Raw genomic sequence first — 6,000 nt, 5'->3', positions numbered from 1 at the left:
CAGAGCTTATTAGGAGTGAATCCTGTCCAGAACCACCTAAGTACACTTGGAAGCAGATCCTCCCTCAGCTGAGTTTTCAAATGAGACCACAGCCCCAGCTGACACTTCAATTACAGCCTTGAGGCCGAGGCCCCCAGCTAAGCCACACCTGGATTCCTGACCCACAGAAACTGAGACCATAAATATATGTTACTTTAAGCTGCTAAATTTTGTGGTAATTTGTCATGAAGCAATGTATGATACGTACTCCTTTGTATCTGGCTTTTTTCAGTCAACATTAAATTTGTGAGATTCAGCCATATTTTTGTATATAGCAAGAGTTCATTCACTTTCATCATATTCTATTGTATTGAAGTTACCACAATTTATTTATTCTCCTCTTGGAAGACATTTGGGTTATTTCTAGTTCGGGGCTATATGAGTAGTGCTTCTTTGAACAGTCTTCTGCATGTCTTTTGGGACACATATGTACACACATCTGCTAAGGATGCACTAGGAGTGCAATTGCCAGGTCACAAGCTATGCATCTGTTTAGCTTTCCACAGTACTGCCAGCAGTTTGTAAAGTGCTGATATTAATTTACTGCTCCACCAGAAGTGCGTGGAGTTCCAGTTGCTGCACATCCTCATCAGCTCTCTTTTTCATCTTAGCCATAACGATGGGCATATAGTGGTGTTACATTATGGTTTTAATTTGCATTTCCCTGATTAATTAATGTTTGTTTTAATTTAATTAATTTAATTACTTAACTTTCATTTCCCTCATTAGGATGAGCACCTTCTCAGGTTTTTTGGTTATTTTGGATATTCTTCCTTTTGACATGCCTGTTCAAGCATTGTCCATTTTTCTGTCAAGTTGTCTTTTTCTTATTGGGTTCTGATACTAACTGGAATCAAGGTCTTGTCAGAAATAGATATTGAAAAGAACTGTCATTCTTTGGTTTGTCTTTTCACTCTTCAGTGATTATTTTGTTGATTATTTAGATTGACAATTCATCTGGGATTGATTTTTGTATATGAGTTGACATAAGGGTCAAAATTAATTGTTTCTATATGAAGTCTGACACATCACCATTTATTGAAAAAAAAATCCTTTATCCATTGTACTTTCACCTTTGTCAAAAACAAAGTGACCATATATATGAGTCACAGTCCAAACCTTTCTGTTCCATTGCTCTATTTCTATTGTGTCAACACCACATTGTTTTAGTTATCATAGCTTTAATGAGTCTTGTTGTCTGACAGTGTAAGTCCTACAGCTTTGTTCTTGTTTTTCATATCTTACTATTTCTTGGTCCTAAGAATCTCCACATAAATTTTAGACTCAGCTTGTCAGTTTACACACACACACACACACACACAAGGGATTCTGCTTCTTATTGCATTGAATTTGTAAAAAGTGCGGAGATTACTGATTTTCCTACTGCATTAAATCTGTAGAAAGTGTGGAGATTATTGATTTACAATGCTGAGCCTTGCAATCAATGACTATGATATATCTGTTCATTTATTTAAATATGATTTAATTTCTCTCAATAAAGTTTCTCAGTTTTCTGTGTAGAATTTTTGTAAACTTTTCATTATATTTATTCCTAGGTGTTTGATTTTTTAAAAATACTTTTATTATAAAATAAAAATAGATTCAGGAAACCACATAAGACAAATTTATAGCTTAATATTACAAGCAAATACCATTTTAACTGACACCCAGGTGAAGAAACAGAACTTTGCCTAAAGCCCCTCCATCTGTCCTGATCCAATTATAATTCCTTTCTTTCCCAAAGTAATCATTTTCCTGACTTTTATAATTGGCTCTTCCTTAAATTTCTTTATAAATGTTATCACCCAAGTTTGCCTCCCTAGACAGCATCGTTTAGTTTTGCCCAGTTTTAAATAATGACTTTTTCTCTTTTAATCTACAGGTTGCTTTTCCATCCTTTTATTGCCCTTCAATTTACCTGCTGACATGTAGAGTTTCCCACATGTAGAGTTGACAGGTAGAGTTTCCCACAATATGGGTTTTGCTGAATACATGTCCATGGTGCAGCTCAACACGTTCCTCTGTCCTATTTCCTGCAAAATGGGAAACTGATCAATCCTTTTGGGAAGACTATAGTCTGTGGTGTATTATTTCATCAGGAAGCAGGCAACATCTAGCTATTCTCCTTTTATGATGTTAGCAGCCACTGATACTTAGTGTCTAGATCTGTTAACTCATCACAGATTGCAAAATTATGATATTCTAAGTTGATAATTTCTTTTTCATTTATTGGCTGGAATACGTCTATGAAGAGATCTATCACCTCATCTACAATTTGGTTACATAGTGGTAGAGTTCATAGTGGAAAGACAGGATAAAGGCTTGTTTCTTCCCCCACCTCACTACATCACTGCCTTTTTAAAAATCAGTTTTCATTATAATGATTTTTCTCCCAATTATACTCACAAGTTGACTTTTTTTTAAATCCATAGAAACCCATGGATTTAAACACAGTTGATGAGTTTCAATTCATTGTAATTATTATCCTTATTGATGCTCAAATTGCTCCATTGTCCACTGAGAACCTCTTTACCTCTGGCTAAGTCCTTTTGAAATAACCCTAGTAGTCTTTGATAACTTTCTTGTTACTTGGTATCACAAGACTTTCCAAGTTCATCTCACACAAATGATCCAGACCTGAAATCAGCTTTCTAGACCACAATCTGGACCTTATGGATGACTTTTGCTATTTTGTTGGTCATTATTTCTAGGCCTAGTCAATGAACAGAGATAGAATGTGTATGTATGTATTTTTTTGTGTGTACATGTGCACATATATAGTCATATATAATTATATAGTACAGATATACAGTTAATATGTATCTATAGATAGAAATAGGCCTAACTATCTACATGTCTAATCTAAATATATGTAGAAATACATATATCATTAAAATACCTTATTAGTACAGATAATTCAAATTCAGCACTGCAGAGTTTTTAGTTAACCTCTTCTATATTACTTCTGTATTCCCTTTCTTCCCACCCTGAGAACCCTAGTTCTCAAATTCACAAGGGGTGTTATAATTAGACTATTTCATAATTGTTCATTTGCTCTGTTCCATATTACAAAACAGACTCAGGACAGAAATTCTAATATTATATTTGGTAAACAATACGTTTATTGAAAACAGTTTTAACTTCATTTGGCATTTGTTCAATCTTTCTCTCTCATTTAAAGGACTGACATCTCCAGTGCCAGAGCATATTGCCATTATATACTATACTCTCTCCGTTTTAACCTTCATTTAGTTCTAATTCTATAATAACTATATTCTTACTTCTCACCATCGGTTCTTACACTGATTGCCTCTAGTCATTTTGGTTGTATGATGCTTATTCTTTGATAGATTCTTTCAGGGTTTATGTAATTAAGATACGTTGAGTTCTTGTATGTTGATAACAGGCGGCCTGTCTCCAATTATAAGTGAAAGTTAGTTTTGTTGGAATTAAAATTCCAAGCTCACTTCTTTCTTTAAGTCTAAAAATTTCTCTAGAATACACTTTGGTGTTGGTTGTTCAGGCTTAATAGTCTCAGGCATGTGCTGTACTCTTTCAATATGCAGTTTCTATTATTACTGTTATTATTAGTTTAGAAAAGTTTGTGGAATCATTTTGTTGGTATTTGTTCTGTTTCCTTGCTTTGATTTTCTTTTTTAGGGGCTCCCATCATTTGTATATTTTATTTTATTTTATTTTTTGCCTATGTACAATATTTGTCACATCCTCTTGAATCTTTAACAATTTCTTTTTTTTTTAATTTCAGATATTCCATAATCTTCACCTACTTTTCATAAGGTGTTATATGTTATGTTTATTCAGTCTTGTGCTTCTCCTGGTTAAGCCTTCTTTTTTTCTTTTTTTTTTTTTTGGCCCTGCTTCATGGCTTGCAGGATCTTAGTTCCCTGACCGGGGATTGAACCCCAGGCCCCCAGCAGTGAAAGCGCCAAGGCCTAACCACTGGACCACCAGGGAATTCCCAAGACTTCTTTTTTAAATGACTTTTTTTTCCCATTCTAATTCATTCCTGGGATCAGTTTCATGTTTGAACATTAAACCAACCTTACATTACTAGAATAAAGCCAATTTGATTGTGATATATTATTGTTTTACATATCATGGATACAGTTTGTGCTTTTGTTTACACATTGTGCATGCATGTTCAAAAGAGAAACTGGCCTGTGATTCTATTCTTATAATATTCTTTTTAGTTTTGATCTGAAGCTTATGTTGGGTTTATAAAAATTCTGAGCAATATATTCTTTTCTGTCTCCTGGAAGATTTTTATGTAGGATTATCACTATTTCTTCCCTAAATATTTGGAAGAATTTACTTGGAAAGCCATGTATCCCTGGAAATCATTTTCTGTAAAGGTACTTAATTATACAAACAACTCTTTGAGTAGATATAGATTTTTTAGATATTTTTTCTTTCTTGGGTTAATCTTGTTAGGTTGCACTTTTTAAGAATTTATAATTTTGGATGAATTTTCAAATTTATAAATAAAAAATTATCATAATTTTAACAGCTTCATTGGGATATAATTTACATACCGTAATTTCAACCCTTTAATGTATACAATTCAGTGGTTCTTAGTGTAACCACTAAAAGACTTGTGTAACAATCACAACAATCCAATTTTAGATTTTTGTCCCCCCACAAAAAAACCCACTACATATTAACAAAGTTTTTTCATTCTCCTCAACCCTCTCAGCCCTGGGCAACCACTAATCTACTTTCTGTCTCTACAGCTTTGCTATTCTGGGCATTTCATATAAATGGGACCATACAATATGTGGTCTTTTGTGAGTGGCTGCTTTTACTTTACATAATGCTTTCATGGTTCATCCATGTTGTAACATGGATCAATATTTCATTCCTTTTTATAGCTGAATGCTATTCTATTGTACAGATATTCCACATTTTGTTTATTCATTTATCAGATTGACATTTGAATTATTTCCACCTTTTGTTTTTATAAATATGCTTCTATGAACATTCATGTACAAGCTTTTGTGCAGGTAATAAGCTTTTATTTCTCTTAAGTATATAGTTAGTAGTGGAACTGCTGGGTCATAGGGTAACTCTATGTTTAACACTTTGAGGAACTGTCCAGCTGTTTTGTAAAATGGCCACACCATTTTACATTCCCACCAGAAACGTATGTGGGTTTCAATCTCTTGTCTTAAGGCCTAGCATGTCATCTATGCTGGAAAAGGTTTCACATGTAGTTGAGAAGGATGTGTATTTTACTGTTCAGTTGAGTGTTCTATAGACATTTATTAGGTCTTGTTAATTCATAGTGTTGTCCAAGTCTTCTATATCCTTGTTGATCTTCTGCCTAATTGTTCTATCCATTAATGAAAGTGGAGTACTGAAGCCTCTACCTAATGTTGTGGAATTATCTATTTCTTCATTCATCTATTTCTATCTATTTCAATTCTTCATGTATTTTGGTATCTTCTTCATGTATTTTGGTTTTATCTTATTCAGGGCACATATGTTAATAATTTTTGTATCTTCCCTTTCTTTTAATCATAAAATGTCCCTTTTCATATCTAGTAACTTTTGTTTTTGTTTTAAAGTCTATTTTTTCTGGTATTAGTATAGCTACTTCAGCATTCTTATGGTTGCTATTTGCATGATGTATATTTTTTCATCCTTTTACTTTGTACACATTAGACCTTTGAATCCAAGGAGTGTCTCCTATAGAAAACATTCTTTTAAACACAGTTTGACAATATCTGCCTTCTTTTGATTGTATTGTTTAATTCATTTACATTTAGTTTTTATTATTATATGGTAGGATTTATTTATGTCTATCATTTTACCTTTTGTTTTCTACATGTCTCATGTTTTTGTTTTTTTGTTATTGTTGTTGTTCCTCCATTTTCCTTTTATATTAAGTGGATATTTTCTACTGTAACATTTAATTCCTTTAATGATTTTTAACCACATTTT

This window comes from Neophocaena asiaeorientalis, unplaced genomic scaffold (genome assembly GCF_003031525.2).
Source record: "Neophocaena asiaeorientalis asiaeorientalis breed wild unplaced genomic scaffold, Neophocaena_asiaeorientalis_V1.1 scaffold249, whole genome shotgun sequence".
Classification (NCBI taxonomy): domain Eukaryota; kingdom Metazoa; phylum Chordata; class Mammalia; order Artiodactyla; family Phocoenidae; genus Neophocaena; species Neophocaena asiaeorientalis.
Note: the sequence above shows the minus strand (reverse complement) of the source record.